The 19,168-nt window shown below is 36.6% G+C and overlaps 1 protein-coding gene across 1 annotated transcript in view; it reads right to left on the bottom strand.

Annotated features, from left to right (window-relative positions):
- CHM (CHM Rab escort protein) overlaps positions 1-19,168 on the bottom strand; it is a 162,420-nt gene that overhangs the window by 111,354 nt on the left and 31,898 nt on the right.

The following is a 19,168-nucleotide window of genomic DNA, read 5'->3' as shown; positions in this document are numbered from 1 at the left end:
TACATAATTGGCTACTCTAGATCTAGTGAAAGGCCCTGTGCTATTCTTCACCTTCAGCGCAAAATATAAAAGCAGATCCTGAGACACAGTTATTCACATCACGGCTTTTGTGATAAGTCTAACAAGAACAATATTTCTATTGATAACTGAGTGAACTATTATTCATCAGAAATGAATAGCTCCTCCAGCTCTGGCATTAGAGTCAACGTAGTCATGAAGTTACTATCCAATTTTCATATCTAGATGAAATGGAGAAGCAAAACAAAAATTAGACTTCATTCCATCTAATGATTGTAAACAGATCCCATTGCCTTTACTTATAGTAAGTCAGATTCCAGGATACGTATTATATGGTTATGTTTATAACTTTAAACATTTCAATCTTGTATATCATACCAAACAATGTTATATGGTGGAAAGAGCATAGGCTTTGGGGTCTGATATGCTCTGGGCTTAAATCCGAGTTTTGCTATTTCCCCGCTGAGTGAGTTAGACAAGATACTCAATGTCACATTTGGGCTTTTTCTGCTTTTTCTCATTTTAAAATGGCAATAATTATAGCACCAATCTCTCAGGATTCTTGTGAAGATTAAGTGAGATAGTGAATGGAAAATGATAAGCTCAACATATATAGTATGCTGTTTTTTTTCTTCCCCTTAACATGAATTAAGCCAGAATTTCTCAAAATATGTTCTGTTGAAGCCTAATCCCTTCAAATGCTTTTTCAAAATAAAATGCTCATCAGTGTTCCCTCTTGGAAAGAACAGACATTGATATGTTTGACGGTGTTGAGAAGCTCTGCCGTAAACAAACCATTTTTTGGGGGTGGTTAACTTTTTAAACCTAGCATTTTCCAAACTTATTTTGTCATTGTACCTTTTTTTTCTTGGAACACTTAATAACAGCCCATGTCATTGATGGGATACATTTTGGAAAAGGTGAACTTAGTAATCAGGGCCAGGTGCTATTTGACATCTAAGTGTTTGGCTTCTTTGAACCCCAACTCCTATGATCATACCCTGTGGATGAAATGATGCTAGCCAGCTTAGAAGTTGGAGATTGTTTATGTTGCAATGGAAAAGCTTCCAGTTCAGGAGAAACGAGTTTCAATTGCAGTTCTGCCAACTGTAGCTGTGTCGCCCTGAACTAGTGACTTTACAGAGACAGGTCTCACTGTCCTCACCTGTAAAATAACACCCTACCTGCCTCAGAGGACTGCCGGAAGAATCCATGAGAAAATAGTTGTGAAAACAATTTGGAAAATTAAGAATGCTGTCAGTCGAAGGTGGTATTACTACTCTGCTAGGGAACGGAATTGTGGGAGCAGTGAACATAGAGTAGGAGGTCCAGAGGTTGAGCTATGCTGCCTCCCTTTCCCATTGAGCAAGCTTGGACCCCAGGGGTGACCTGCTTGAAAACATTTTCAACTCCTGGGTTCCTTAATAATTAAACAGTTCCCAAATGAATGGGCCTGAATGTCAGTAGCCCGTTCTTTTGTCAATGTTGTTTTACTTGCTTACAAAAGCCATTTCCCAATACAGGATGTAGTTTAGCATCATGTAGCTGTGGCTGTTGCTGAATATTCAATACTGAAATGTAATTAGGGTGCACAATGGAAAAGAACATTGTGGGATTTAATTAATAGGCTCTAATTAATAGGTTTAATGCTCAGCCTACTCATACAATTCAATTTTCTTTATGTCCACCTGTAATGTATTTCTTTTCTGTTAGTAGACATTACACAAAGTGATGTTGCTTTAACATTAAATACGGTGTAAAGGATGAGAAATCTCTTGTTACTGGTTTAATACCATATTTTTCTGTTGTTTTATTCATTGATGTTAATGGAGACAGTTGTGTAACATATTTTCTTTCAGTGTCTGGAAAAACTTAGGTGGTACTCTGAGTAAGCTTTGTGAAACTTTAGAAAGATTAAAACCAGGCTTTCTACAGTATTAAGGTCAACATTTCACACAATGGAGAGCTATACCTCAGTATTGTGATTATTGGGCATTTCTATCTTTGAAAATAAAAACATCAATTTGTGCTTTTTACTATTTTAGCTGAAAATTTTAGGTCACTTTCCCAGTGTGAAGCTTTAGAGGGCTTGAGACATTAGTTTTGTGTTTGCTGTTTAAATATTGTGATTACTCATTTTCTAGTTCCACAAAGAGACTCTAGTTTTAAGGTAGTCTTTTTCATCATATAAAATAGTGTTCTGGCAATAGAGATAAACATCATCCTTCATAATAAACTACTTTTTCCTTGATGTACAAAGGCAGTGGTGGCACAAAATTGGCAGAAAACATTTCATTTCCCTTTTTTCTTCAGTCAGGAAGTTCTCACTTTGTCCTTAAAACAAATTGTATCTATACGGTTTTAAAAATAAAACCAGTAATCTAGCCTTGTCATTCCCCACAGAAACAGTTTTAAAGACAGTGGAAATAGTATTTTGCAAATTGCATATGAATGTGAGAGTTCTGAAGCTGTATCTTTAAAGATAAAATTTAAGAAAATATTTTGTGAGCTTTAGTTTTTACAATTTCTATTGCAATACTGTTCTAGAGAGCATATTAGAATGTTACAATGATTTTTTTTTCTTTTTGTCATATTGATTTTGATACCTAAAGTTCTTGGCTTTCTCTTTAAAGGATATTATAAACCATATTTAGAACCATACAAATACCAAAACGAATTTAGTCAAAACCTGTGCTGGTTTCATAGTGAGTTTATTAATAATTATGTTACCCTTTTTAGTCAGAAAGACCACAGTAATGAAAACCATGTTTCACCTTTTACATACATAATTGGATGAGATCACCAGATGCTGATGTTAAGAGCACATCAACAGGAAAAGTTGAAAATGGGAGCTGCATGGAAAAATACTAGAACCAATTAGCTCTGTCAAAAACCATATGACCACGTATAGGGGAGAAAAATAGATTTTGACCATGAACTGACCTCAGGTCATCTAATAATGGAAAGAAATGGCAAGATGGCTCTTCTTAGAGTTTTTCTAGCTTTTGATAATAGAGGCAAATACCTTGGAAACTGGCACATCATGGTCAGTGTTTGAAAACTCATGTTATATTACTTCTGTTTTTCTAACATTTTATTATAATTTTCACACATACAGAAAAGGTGAAAAAATTGTACCGTGAACACTTATGTATCCACTACCTAGATTCTAACATGAACATTTTTACTGTATTTGTTTTATTACACAACTACCCATGTAGTCATTCTTTTATCCATCCATCATTCCATCTTATTGTTTTATGCATTTCATAGTTAGTTGTACACATCCAGTACCTTCAGTCTGGAACACTTCAGCATGCATATCATTAACTAGAGTTCAGTATTTATTTATGGTTCTTCTTTCTGAGATAAAATTACATACAGTGAAACGCACAGATCTTAAGTGTACCATTTAATGTTTTAGTAAATGCATACACTTGTATAACTAAGAACTTTATCAAGATAAAGAACATCGCCATCGGTCTAGAAAGTTCCCTCATGCCACTGTTTCCTATGACATACAAGATTGAAACATTCAAAATTATAAACATAAGCATATAATACATATCCTGGAATTTGACTTACTATAAGGCAATGGGATCTGTTTACAGACATTAGGTGGAATGAAGCCTAATTTTCATTTTGCTTCTCCAATTCATCCAGATAATGAAAATGGGATAATAACTTCATGACTACGTTGATTCTAATGCCAGAGCTGGAGGAACAATTCATTTCTAGGACCTAAAATACAACCAATTTTATTGCATATTTCATATTTAATTTGCACAAGTCTCTTTCTATACATGATAGGGGTAGGAATGTCTACTAGTATCAATTTGCCAGCTATTATTGAGTACAATACACTACACACAGTAAAAGAGGCTCTTTTCCATTTAAATTTGGTTGGAGTACTACAAGGAATCATGACACGTTTCTATCTTCCTGGTTGACAAATAACAGAACAGGCTAGGAAACTTAAGCCCTATGCAAACTCTCATTTACTAAAAGCACCACGTACCTGATACACAAGAAACCCAAGCTCCTTTCACTATCCCCTCATTTCAACAATAAGGAAGATGAGCCTCGTTGGTAGAATATGCAGATGCAATTCTAATTTTAGAGAGGAGACCAAGCCCTTACTTGGTTTTTAAAAAGTCCCATGAGGCTACAGGAAGTTGCTCTGGCAATCAGACCAGTCTGTCAGAATGAAATACCAGGCTGTATTCCCAGTCATTAGGACTGGAAAGATACCATTCCATGTTTAGAGTTATTAGTCATTCCACACTAGTCCATCCATTCAAATTCATTTTTAGACACCAAACCAGGTAGATGAGTAGGTAATATACGAAGGTTGCCCTCAGTTCTCTTTCCCTCTTTGATCTCATCTATTCCTACTGATCCAATTTTCACTTCTCCCTTGATGACTCACAAATTGGTATCTCCAATCCGGGCCCCACTAGTGAGCTCTAGACTCAGCTATTTCTGGGCTAAAAGTACAGATCATGAGTCATCAGCTTACTGAACATCTCCCTTCACCAAATATCCCAGATTAACTTTAATCTGTACATGTCCAAGAGATAAATTTATTATCAATCCCCCACTTCCAACTTGGTTTTCCTCTTGGTTTCCCCATTTCAACATATACAAACATCATTATTACAGCTGCTTGTGCTAAAAAATCTTGAATTCCAGGAGTGATGTCAGCATCATGGCAGTGATGCCATCATGGCTGCATCTCTATCCCCTTCAATTTACAACTCCATAACTCTATAAAGGTTCCTCTGCCTTACACACCAGGACACTGGAGAGATCCACACATCTGTACATTTGAAGATGGGTGGATTGGAATATACAGAATTGGGGAAAACATGGGAACAGTGGAGGTGGTGCCTGCAACCCTGGACCCATGGCAGCTGAGCCTGCAGACCCAGGGAACCTTGTAGCAGCAGCAGGGGCGGCACCCAGGACACTGGCCTCCAGCAGCAGCAGCACCCGTAGCCCCAGGGAACCAGGCAGCAGTGGCAGTGAGGCCCACAACCCTGGTCCTTCCAGCCACAGTGGGACCTACAACTCTCGCCCCCTTGCTCACAAACCAAAAACCCCAGACATGAGAGAGGCTCCTGCAACCTCATCTCCCCTCCCTCAATCACAGTGGTTGTCTCCAAGACCCAGGTGACCCTGGATGTAATGGAGGCACCTGCCATCCCAGTGCCCCCAGTGGCAACATCAGCAACTGCAGGGAAAAGAGCACCAGCAGTGACGTGGAGGGCACTGGCAACACCTCTTACAGAGATGGTAGAGGGTGGAAAGTGCCAATTCTCAAATATAGCCAGAGGCAGCTCACATAAGGAAAAACAAAAACTTATGCTATAGCGCCACCTATTGAAAAACAAAAGAAAGGCTTCTAATTACCAACCTGTTGAATTGTTACAATCAAAGTAAACAAAGCTTTACCTAAATAAGAAAGGTGTCATTACTGAAAATTCACTAGCAGAGGAACAACTCAGCACGCACCATGAAAAACCACAGTAACGCAGTATCACAAAAAGAAAATGACAATTCTCCAGAAACTGAACTTAAAGTCACAAAAGATTGTGACCTGGTAGAGAATTCAAAATAGCTATCATGAAGAAATTCAATGAGTACCAAGAAAATTCAGAAAGGCAGTTCAATTAATTCAGGAATAAAATTAACAAACAGAAGGAACACTTTTTACCAAAGAGATTGAAACTCTAAAAGCAAGCCAAACAGAAATATGGGAGCTGAAGAACTCAGTAAATGAGATGAAGAATGCATTGGAAAGCACTAGAAATAAAGAAGAGCCTGTGGAAGAGAGAATTAGCAAACTCAAAGATAGAAACCTATATATAGATATAATACATGTAGAAGAGGAGAGAGAACTAGGACATTAAAAAAATTGTAGAAATTCTATGAGAATTATCTGACTCCATTAGAAAAGACAACATAACAGTAATGGATATCTCAGAAGGAGAAGAGATGGAGAGCAGAGCAGAGAGCTTATTTAAAGAAATAACAGTGGAGAACTTCCCAAACATGGGGAAGGAACTGGATATACAAATACATAAAGCTAATAGAACACCTAATTATCTCAACACAAAGACCTCCAAGACACATTATATTAAAACTGTCAAAAGTCAATGACAAAGAAACAATTCTGGGGCCAGCCCCATGGCTGAGTGGTTAAATTTGTGTGCACCAATTCAGTGGCCCAGGGTTTTGCCAGTTCAGATCCTGGGTACAGACCCAGCAATGCTCATCAGGCTATGCTGAGGTGGCGTCCCACAAAGCACAACCAGAAGGATCTACAACTAGAATATACAACTATGTACTGGGGGGATTTGGGAGAAGAAGAAGAAGAAAAAAAAAAAGAGTGAGAAGATTGGCAACAGATGTTAGCTCAGGTGCCAATCTTTAAAAAAAAAAAAAAGAATTTTAAAGGCAGGCAGGGAAAAAAAGACGTAACTTATAAGGAACCCCAGTAGGCTATCTGTATATTTCTCATCAGAAACTCTACTTGCTAGGAGAGAGTGAAATGACATAACTCAAAATATTGAAAGATAAAAACTGTCAGCCAAGAGTACTCTATCCAGCAAAGTTATCCTTCAGATATGAAGGAGAAATAAAGGCTTTCCCAGACAAACAAAAGCTGAGGAAGGTCATCATCACTAGACCTGCCTTATGAGAAATGTTGAAAGGAGCTCTCCCACATGAAACAAAAAGGCAGAAAGTACACAAAACTTTGAGTAAGGTGATAGACAGACAGAATCAGAAAACTGCAACTCTATATCAGAATAGATGGTTAAGCACTTAATTACAGCATAAAGTTAGTTAAAAATAACTACAGATACTTCTATTTGGTAACAAATGCACAACATAAAAAGGGATAATTTGTGATAACAAAAACACACAAGAGGAAGAGGAAAAGGACAGAATTCAACAGGCAAATGAAAATAAGATGCTATGAGCAGAAAAAGGCCTATTTTTATCTATACGGCATTTTAGACAAACCTAATGGCAACCACAAAAGCCTAAAGCAGAGACATAAAACATAAAAAAAAGAAAACTGAGAAAAACATCATAGTAAACCACCAAACTAAAATAGCAGAAACACAACACAAAAGAAACAATGGAAATATAGAGCAACCAGAAAACAAAAAACAAAATGGCAGAACAAAGTCCTCATGTATCAATAATCACCTTAAATGTAAATAGATTAAATTCACCAATCAAAAGACAGAGACTGCTGGATGGAGTAAGAAACAAGACCCAACAATATGCTGCCTCTAGGAGACCCATTTCAGCTCCAAAGACAAACAGAGGCTCAAAGTGAAGGGACGAAAGGGGATATTCCAATCAAGGCAGTCAAAAGAAGGTGAATGTACCCATAATCATATCAGACAAAATAGACTTCAAGCCAAAAAAGGTAACAAGAGACAAAGATGGACATTATATAATAATAAAGTGGACAATCCATCAAGAAGATATAACATTAATATATATGCTCCAAACATAGGATCACCAAAATACATAAAGCAATTATTAGCAGAACTAAAGGGAGAAACTGATAGTAACACATTAATAATAGAATACTTTAACACCTCACTTACTTCAATGGCTAGATCATCCAGACAGAAAGTCAACAAGGAAACACTGGCCTTAAATGAAACATTAGATCAAATGGACTTAATAGACATATACAGAACATTTCATCCAAAAGCAGCAGAATGCACATTCTTCTCAAGTGCACATGGAACATACTCCAGGATAGACCATATGTTGGGACACAAAACAAGTCTCACTTAATTTAAGAAGACTGAAATTATATCAAGCATCTTTTCCAATGACAACAGCATGAAACCAAAAATCAACTACAAGAAGAAAGCTGGAAAAAACACAAATATGTGGAGACTAAACAACATGCTACTGAAGAACTACTGGGTCAACGAATAAATCAAAGGAGAAATCAAAAAATATCTGGAGACAAATGAAAACAGGACATACCAAAACCTATGAAATGCAACAATAGTAGTACTATGAGGGAAGTTTATAGTAATACAGGCCTACCTCAAAAACAAGAAAAACCTCAAATGAACAGTCTAACCTTATCTAAATAAACCAGAAAAAGAACAAAGTCCAAAGTCAGTAGAAGGAAGGAAATATAAAAATCAGAGCAGAAATAAACGAAATAGAGATTAAAAAGACAATAGAAAAAAGAACAATGAAACTAAGAACTGGTTCTTTGAAAAGATAAAAATTGAAAAACCTTTAGCTGGACTCTTTAAGAAGAAAAAGAGAGAAGGCTCAAATAAAAAAAATCAGAAATGAAAGAGAAGTTACAACAGATACCACAGAAACACAAAGGATTATAATAGCCTACTATGAACAGCTATACACTAACAAATTGGACAACCTAGAAGAAATGGATAAATTCTTAGAATAATACAACCTTCCAAGACTGAATCATGAAGAAACAAAAAGTCTGAAGACTAATCACTAGTAAGGAGATTGAAAGAGTAATCAAAAACCTCGTAAAAAACAAAACTCCAGGACCAGATGGTTTCACTGGTAAATGCTACGAAACATTCAAATAAGATTTAATACCTACCCTTCTCAAATTCTTCTAAAATTGAAGAGGAGGGAATGCTTCCTAACTCCTTTTACAAGGCCAGTATAACCCTGGTACTAAAAGCAAATAAGGGCAACACAGACACGAAAAATTATAGGCCACTATCTCTCATGAATATAAATGCAAAAATCCTCAACAAAATATCAGCAAACCAACTACAACAATACAGTAAAAGGATCATACACCATGATCAAGTGGGATTTATTCCAGGAATGCAAGGATTGTTGAACATCTGATGATCAATCAACACGATACACCATATTAACAAAATGAAAGATAAAAATCATATGATCATCTTAAGAGAAGCAGAAAAGGCATTTGACAAAATTCAACATCCATTTATGAAAAAAACTCTCAATAAAATGGGTATAGAAGGAACATACCACAATGTAATAAAGGCCATATATGGGCTAATATCATACTCAGTGAAAAACTGAAAGCTATCCCTCTAAGATCAGGAACAAGAGAAGGATGCTCATTCTTGCCACTTTTATTCAACATAGTGTTGAAAGTCTTAGCTGGACCAATGAGGCAAGAAAAAGAAAGAAAAGGTATCCAAAGTGGAAAGGAAGAAGTATAACTGTCACTATTTGTGGATGACATGATTTTATATATAGAAAACCCTAAAGAATCCACCGAAAAACTTTTAGAAATAATAAGCAAATACAGTACAGTTGCAGGACACAATATCAATATACAAAAATCTGTTGTGTTTCTATACACTAACAACAAACTAGTCAAAAGAAAAATTAAGAAAACAGTCCCATTGATAATCACAACAAAAAGAATAGAATACCTAGGAATAAATTTAACCAAAGAGTTTGTGAAAGACCTGTACACTGAAAACTGTAAGACATTGTTGAAAGAAATTGAAGAGACACAAAGAAATAAAAAGATATTCCATGGTCATGGACTAGAAGAATTAACACCGTTAAAATGTCCATATTACCTAAAGCAATCTACAGATTCAATGCAATCCCTATTAAAATCCCAATGACATCTTTCACAGAAACAGAACAAAGAATCCTAAAATTTGTATGGAATCAGAAAAGATCCCAAGTAGCCAAAGCACTCCCGAGGAAAAAGAACAAAGCTGGAGGTATCACACTCCCTGATTTCAAATTTAAAAAAAAGCCATAATAATCAAAATAGCACGGTATTGGCAGAAAACACAGATCAACAGAACAGAATTGAGAGCCCAGAAATAATCCCACACATATATGGACAACTTATTTATGACAAAGGAGCCAAGAACATACAATGGAGAAAGGAAAGTCTCTTCAATAAATCATGCTGAGAAAACTGGACAGCCACATGCAAAAGAAACTAGACCATTATCTTAGACCATACGCAAAAATTAACTCAAAATGGATTAAATGCTTGAATGTAAGACCTGAAACCATCAAACTCCTAGAAGAAAGCACAGGCAGTATGCTCCTTGACATTGGTCTTAGCGATATCTTTTTGGCTATGCCTCCTCAGGCAGGAGAAACAAAACCAAAAACAAACAAATGGAAATACATTAAACTAAAAACCTTCTGCATAGCAAAGGAAATCATCAACAAAATGAAAAGAGAACATACCAATTGAGAGAAGATATTCGTAAATTATATATTCAATAAGGGGTCAATATGCAAGATATACAAAGAACTCATAGAACCCAATGACAAAAAAACAAACAACCTAATTAAAAAATGGACAGAGGCTCTGAATAGACATTTTTCCAAAGAATATGTACAGATGGCCAGTAGGCACGTGAAAAGATGTTCAACATGACTAATCATTAGGGAAATACAAATCAAAACCACAATGAGATACCACCTCACACCCATTAGAATGGCTATTATCAAAGAGACCAGAAATAACACGTGTTGGAGACGATGTGAAGCAAAGGGAACCCTCATACAACTCTGGTGGGAACTGAAATTGGTGAAGCCACTATGAAAGACAATATGGAGATTCCTCTAAAGAATTAAGAACAGAACTACCATATGCTCCAGCTCTTCCACTTCTGGGTATTTATCTGAAGAAAATAAAAATACTAATTTACAAAGACATATGCAGGGGGCTGGCCTGGCGGCGTTGTGGTTAAGTTTGTGCACTCCACCTTGGCAGCCCAGGATTTGCAGGTTCAAATCTGGGGCGCAGACCTAGCACCGCTCATCAAGCCACACTGTGGTGGCATCCCACATAAAATAGAGGAAGAGTGGCACAGACGATAGCTCAGCGACAATCTTCCTAAGCAAAAAGAAGAAGACTGGCAACAGATGTTAACTCCGGGCCCATCCTCCTCACATACACACACAAAAAGATACGTGCACTGCTATGTTCATATTGCAGCATTATGCACAATAGCCAAGACTTAGAAACAATCTAAGTGCCCATGAATGGATAAAGAAGATGGGGGGGGGGGGGCGTGTATACATATATATATGTACTGTGTGTGTATATATACACGTATATATGTATATATATATACGTGTATATATACGTATGTGTACACACACACACACAACGGAATACTACTCAGCCATAAACAAAGATATAATCCTGCCATTTGCTACAACGTGCATGGACCTTGAGGGTATTAGGATAAGTGAAATAAGTCAGATGTAGAAAGTTCAATACTGTATGATTTCACTCACATGTGGAATATAAAAAAACAAAAGAACCAACCAACCAGAACAAAACAAAAACAAACACAGAGATAAAGAGAACAGATTCCTGGTTACCAGAGGGGAAGGGGAATTGGGGGAGGGTGAAATGAGTAAAGATGGTCAATTGTAAGGTGACGGATGGAAACTAGATTTTGGTGGTGAGCATGCTGTAGTGTATACAGAAGTCGAATTACAATGTCGTACCCACGCAACTTATATAATATTATAAACCAATGTTAGCTCAATAAAAATAAAATCTTGAAGTTGCTCATCATGGCTTCCTCATGTGTCAATTGTAGTTAATTTCTCAAACCTCTTCTATCCTTGCCATCCCTACCACTGCTGCCTTACTTTAGGCCCTATCTCTTATCCCATTTATTCATTAGCCTCCTCAAAGGCTTCCCTGTCTCTAGTCTCTTTCCCTTTCAACCCAGCCTCTACATTACTGCCATCGTGATCAAGTCTCAGCAGACCACATTAGACCATTCCCTGGCTTAAAGATGTTTAATGGTTTACTAATGCCTCGAGAATTGAGTCCAAAATCCTTGGCATCACTACTAGATCCTTCAAAACTTAGTTCCAACTTAACTCTCCAGGCTTATCTGTGGACATCACCCTTCTCAGCCGTGTACCCAATGCATCAGCCACAACCACACACTCAACATAGCATTAGCGAACCAAGTGCCTGCATGTCTTTTTGCTTTTATTACTGCTATTCCCTATGCCCAAATGCTATTCCTTCACAAAACTAATGATGGAACTAGTGAGACCAGTGAGAACTACTCAAATCCAATATCACCTTCTCTGTGAAGCCTCCAGCTCTCCAACGTATAACCAGAAAGGCTTATCTCTGTGCTTCCATAGCTCTGCACATAGTAGAGCCTAGCACATAGTAGGTTACATCCTCCTCCACCTCCTCCTCCCCTCCCAAACTGTGGACACAGGGGAACAAGCCCACAGGAGTATCTAGTGCCCTTTCACTGGCAACTAGCAGAGTCCAGTGCCAGCCAGCCACAGCTAGGTTCACTGAAAACCCAGAGAAGGAAGAAGAGACACAGTGAGCCAGGAATGGAGACACTGCTAAGAAAAGGACCCAACTGACGGATCAAAGGATTGAGGACTGCTGAGTCGCTCTCCCATTTTTTCCTACCCTCTACTTCAAAGCAGTCACGGCTCCTAAAATTCAACACTTTCTTTGTCATGGAAAGGCAAATCAAACGCCATTTTCATTATTGGGGGAAAAAATGGAAATTAGAGTGACAGGAAAAAGCTTTAAGCTTTATTGCTGTAGATCACTCTGCTTCCAGCTGTGAAGGTGACTAATATTCTTCAAACCCCCAAGGAGCTGATAGGAATACTTGCCATTTCAAAGTAAAAACAAAAGGCAAACAAACAAAACAAGGAGGAAGAAAAATATAAAAGATTTCTCTTTATTTTCTTTGCAAAAGAGGGTGAATGGTAAAGAAATTGCTCAAGGGGAGAAGGGTGAGGGAGGGAGATATAGTGGAAAAATGCATATGTACATTCAATGACCTTTGCATGTCGTTTTCTAGTTTGTGTGTGAAAGCTACCCTAATTCAAACCCACTGAATCAAACAAGTCAAAATTAGTAATATCTAGAGAGAAGCTGATGCACCATGATTTCTGAAAAGAGCTGTCTCAATCAATCTAGCCTCTGTTTGAGCTCTATGGGAAAAAATCCTCCTTATGCAAGAACTGTCATTTGCAAATGAAGCTCCTGTCACACAGATTTCAGTGACCTAAAGATAAAATGACATTTCTGTTTCAAAACCATAAAAAATCGTGAATTGCTTCCAAGGATTTTTTTCCCGCACTGCCCTTCAAAATAAAGGCTGAACATATTCCTCATGATTCCAAAATAAAAGTCTGTTTTAGTAAACCTGGTACCTTTCACTGTCAGACCTTCCTGGCCACAACTCAACCTTTTACATATATCCCACTGGGCCCTCACAGTGACTCTTCAAGGGAGGTTGTGCACTAGACCCATTTTATGGTTCCGGAAAACAACATAAGTGACATAAGTAATCAGTGACAATCATGACTCTTGACCATCAAGCCCAGTAATTGTTTCCCAACCCTACAACTTATGTTAGTGAAAGACCACAGGCTTTGCAGTCAAATGAAGCTGGGTTTAAATCCTGGTTCTTCCTCTTAATAGATATGTGACATTGGACAAGTTATTTCAATTCTCTGAGTTTGTTTCCTCATCTGTTAAAGGAGGGAAATTATACTTCTTTTAGAGAAATGTAGTAAGAATTAAATAAGTTAATATTTGTCAAGTACCTAACACAGTACTGAGCAAATATTCAGTAAATGATAGCTATTATTATTACATCACATCGTCTCTAATAGCATACAGCATGTCTTGAATACTTGATTAGGTTAAGCAAATGAAAATTACTTTCACTCATAAATGAGTGCCACAGACATCATGAAATCTGTTTTTAACATGGGAGAACACAGAAAGGAGAAAACTAGGATAACCCTTGATTGTTTGATATTTCATATACATTTTTCTCACCCTTACAGGAGAGCACTGTTTTCTTTCTTTTATCTAAGAAGGTAAAAATAAAAATTTTCTTCTAAGTGAGGCTACATTTTCTTTTATTTTCCTATCCATTTATGGTAGTCTTAAATCTAAAACCTTTCAAAAACTTATCTTTGAGCTACCTTATTCACACATGTGCGAGCATTCCAATATAAGAGAAAGAGACATGTTATTTTACTTTTTTCCTTAAAGAAAACATAAACACACCTCAATTTCTAAGAAGTAAAAGCCACTAAAAAGAAACTTCACAGTAAGAGAAGCTGTTGAATCACTACTGGTTTCTTTTTTTAGGAGCTAATAACCACTAAACATCTACACACAGTATTTTTGTCCTTTCATTACAGAAGCAAGCCATAGACCTAAATTTTTCACTTATCTCCACATACGTAGAGTTAATTTCTAGAGCAGAAAAATATCACCAAATCGATTTGGGAGACAACTGCAGATGCAGTTTCTGAGCTGACTCAATGACGTAGAGCGTTACACATGAAGCCATAAAAAGTTTGCCTCTAATAAGAAATCAAGTAACTCTTTCTATAAAAGGAAAATGCTGCTAGCTCTCAAAGATCTTCATAGTTTCACATTCATGGTGAGAAGCCCAGAAGAGGTTATTGTTACCACTCCCATTCATGCCCCTCTCCCACCACCAAATCTAAACAATGCCCCTATTACTCTCTTATAGCACTACCCTTGTTTCCTTCATAAGCACAATGTATAATACAAAATTTAAACATTTTTGGGTGTTTGTTTGTTTTGAGGAAGATTAGCCCAGAGCTAACTGCTGCCAATCCTCCTCTTTTTGCTGAGGAAGACTGGCCCTGAACTAACATCTGTGCCCATCTTCCTCTACTTTATACGTGGGACGCCCACCACAGTATGGCTGTTGCCAAGTGGTGCCATGTCTGCACCTGGGATCCGAACCAGCGAACCCCGGGCCGCTGAAGCAGAACGTGCACAATTAACCGCTGCGCCACCGGGCCGGCCCCTAAACATGTTTAATGTCTATATCCCCCTACTAGGGTTCAAGGTCATCATGAGGGCAGGTGTCATGGTCTATTTTGTTCACCTCTCGATACTCAGGGACTAGCAAAGCCCATGATCTCATTTGGTTTTACAACTGGTTTCTAATTAACGTATATATCTCCCGAGAAGTGACCATTCTTAACAAACTTCTGTCTCTCTCACCTCGGTGCCAAAACATAGTGATGAACAACTACAAAGAGAAAAAGGGGATGTCAAAACAACGTCAAGTCAACGGTAGAGAAACAGTGATCCCAGAAAGCACGCTTTGAAATGGTCAGCCATAGCTCTACCACTCTCAAGAAACAGGGTGAATATTCCTAACACAATCCTATATGATCTCATTTAGTTTTGATCAACTATTTATCTGTCAAAAAAAATTAGTTTTTATTGTTTGTTCACTATTAGTACCACAACATAATATTACTAAATAATATTCTTAAATGAGAAAAGAATGAGCAAATACATAGAAGTGATGATGAGACACTATTATAGCATATTTTCACCTCATCTATTCATTTTATCCTTTCACTTAAGCACTCATTCTTCTCTCATGAAACTATCTGTAAGTCTTCCAGATAGAATTAACCACACTAACAGTGGTCTCTTGAGAGTAGTATGTGGGAGGAATGACATGCATATTTTTCACGTATATATGTATATGTGCATGTAATATATAGACTTATATTGCATAAATTTTTAAGACAAGCGTATGTATATTTTTATGATTAGGGGAAAAAGATCTTTTCAAACAAACAAACGAGAATAAAACACAACTCCAGAGACAAAATAATTGTTTACTTCTCTTTATCACAATTCCTAAGTAGAAAAGAAATTTCATTTGTCAGACCAAAGAGAAATCTAGCCCAGAAACTGATAGACATGTGATATAGTGACATCAGTTCTTAACCCTACAAGATAATACTACTTAGATTAATATGCTTCTTTGGTCAAATTAGTAAAGTATAGCTATGTTTTCAACTTCTAGGAATAAGAACATGGTTATCATAAAAGAGTAAAACATCAACAGCTGTATTTATGATATTCATTTGGGCCCATATCATAGATCCACTAAAAACGTAACATAATGCGATTCAAGGACCTCAAACATTGAATACTCTTTTTAAAAGAAAACATGAATTTAAATAAAGGCAGTGAGGTAACATCATTACTTTCAATTTATTTAGTTTATTTCTCTCTGTCTGAAGCAATTGTAGCAGTGAAGACTGATAGGAGACAAAATAAAACCAAACAATCGCATATATGATTAGCAGAAAAGACTGACCGAGGCTGTGGAGACAAACACATATCAGTAAAAGTAGATTCTGTTCAGTATAAACTTTTGGTCTTGTTGCACCTCCCTTTAGCAACTTCAAGTCTAAAGTAAATGCCAATCTCTATAGTTTGAATTGCAAATTGGTTTTCTAAATCACAACATCTATTCTTAAAATTTCACATGTCAACAGCTCATTAATATCTACAGTAAATGCGGTTCTCTGAAAAGAACCACAGATTTTACATTTATTGAGACAGATAGCTGGCACACAAAAATAGAGCTCCTTTAATTACAATTTGGCAGAAGTTAACTTTCGTTTAAAATCTGTCTACAGAAATTTATGACAACAGAGCAATGAAGTGACTATTTTGAGTAAGATTAGCTACTGTTAATAGTGATGATGCTCGGATAGCATTTATAAGTCAACAAAGGTTGTACTTAGTATTTTATAATGGGCCACTTCAGAGCCATCAACGTCCACCACTTAAATGGTATATAAATGCAAATAGTGGCAGAAAAGTAAAGTACTAAGTTCATCTTCACAAAGTCATAAATATAATACATACACATAAAAAAAATCAAAGTGCATTTTTGCCTGCTGTTATTCTCATAGCTTTGGCCTTATTTAATATTTAATGTTCTAATGTAAAAAAGACTTTCATTGAAATAAGAAAAATAACACCAGTCAATTTGTCAGGAGGAAATTATCAGTTCAGGTCACTATTCTACTGCCTAACTACATAAATCTTCTAGGAAAAAAAGTGAATTTTACCTAATTCTTCACCATTACATTTAGTTATTGAGGCACAGGAGTTATACAAACTCAAAAGGTCAAACTGACTTTGTGACAATTTAAACTCGAGAAAAAGATCATATGATCATTTTACAAATATACAAACATGGTAAAAATTGTGGACCTTTTTCCCCAAAGTATTAGACATCTATAAAAAAATCCATATGCATACGGATGACCACATTTTGTTTAGAAATTAGAAATAACTTAAAATACTGCAGTACAGAAGTGGTTAAATTGTAGTGTGTTTGCTGGAAAAAAATATACGGACCATTACAATTAACTGTAAAACAATATTTTTGACACGTCAAAATGTTTTTTCTTTTTTAAAGTATATCTTCTATAAGAAACCTTACGAACCCACAGCAGTGACTACTACCTGTCCACCAAAATCTCCCCTTCTCCCCCAGCTGGGAGTAGACATGTGGCCATCGAGCTAGGAACGGGTTTCACGCCTCCATGAACTATACAACTATACAAATGTATGCGGATATGTGACTAAGGTTTTGTCCAGGAAATAGGAGCAGAAGTGATACACGCCACTCTAGGCCCAGGCCATAAAAGGACAAGGGTCTATCACACTCTGTCTGCTTGGAAGATGGAAGCTGGGCAAATCTGTGACCCAGTTTAGACCATGCAAACAAGGAATACTTTAGGGGAGGGTACAGAAACCAGAAAGGAGGAGTCTGAGTCCTTATGGAACAGAGCCATCACCCTATTAGCACTGGACACTTCGCATTTATTTTAATTATAAACTATTTCTAATAACTGTTCTTCAAGCCACCGTATTTTGGGTCTCTTTATTATAGCACTTTATTCTTTCATTCTAACTAATGCAGCATGGCATAGAAAAATGTCATAACTCACGTTCGTGGCATATATAAAATAAGTGACAACAGTACGCTCTTTTATTTTTTCATGATATAATGTACATATATTACTTTTGTAATAAAAACTTAAAAAGCAAGATTTTAATAAATTCTAAAATATAAATTATTTCCTCTCTGATCCTATCTTTGCTATCTTCCCTTAATCAATACAAAAGTCAGCTATTGTACAGAACAGTTAAAAAAGGATCTATTTACATGGGCTAAAAATACTCTCTAGAGCAGGGGTCAGCAAACATTTTCTGTAAAAGGCCTGACAGTACATATTTTAGGTTTTGTGGGCCACACAGTCTCTGTCACAACTGTTCAACTCTGCCACTATATAACAAAAGCAGACACAGACCATACATAAATGAATGGGCATGGCTGTGTTACAATACAGCTTTATTCACAAAAACAGCCTCCCAGCCTGTGGATGATAGTTTGCCAACCGCTTGTCTAGAGTATAATCCTCACTGTACCATATTATATAGTTTAGATTGTTTTGAAATATTAAGAAAAGTAATAGTGAGAGTAGCTTTCACTCTCCATGACTGGAAAAATCTTTAAAAACAAAATTGAAAATCTGAAAACTGAAAAACAAACCAAACATGTTCTGCAGAAACTTTATCCTATTCCCTCAAGAAAGGAAAATTAAGCTTTCTTGAATCCTACACTATCACCAAATGGCATTTATGAAGTGTCTACCGACAGACAATAATACTCTGCCAGGTGACAAAGATGAGGCTAGGGTATGTACTGTTATCATTCCAGCTGTGGTAATGAACTGCAAGTTAATTTATCTTCAATCTCCCGCATAGTCAATAATATAGATCTGGCAAGATGGCTAGGTTACAAATTCTGACCATGATTATGGAATGATATAAGTTCCTGGCCCCTTCACATTCATACTCTTGTATTGAGTCATTTACCTAAAAAGTGTTTACTGAGCACCTATGTACCAAGCATCTCAGAGCAGATAATGTATATACTAACATGAGACTTGTTGATATTTCCTTCAAAGCAGCTCTCATGGCTTACGAGAAAGCTTACACTAGGGGAAGCCAGGGGGTAGTCCTACATAAGCACAAAATGTTGTTGAATATTTATGCATCATCTTTAAAAAATCTGGTAAATTTTGCATCTTAGTCTATTATATGTCCATTTTTAAACAATATTTTTAAATGTTTTCAATTTAATTGGAGGTATAAGTACAGATTCATGGTTTTTGGTATACATATACAGCTAGATACGTACAGAAATATAGATGTGTATGTATGAATGGCTTAATATACATAAATATACTAACTAGCTCTGTCCAC

This window comes from Equus quagga, chromosome 10, assembly GCF_021613505.1.
Source record: "Equus quagga isolate Etosha38 chromosome 10, UCLA_HA_Equagga_1.0, whole genome shotgun sequence".
NCBI lineage: Eukaryota > Metazoa > Chordata > Mammalia > Perissodactyla > Equidae > Equus > Equus quagga.
Note: the sequence above shows the minus strand (reverse complement) of the source record. Positions and strands in the feature narration are given on the sequence as shown.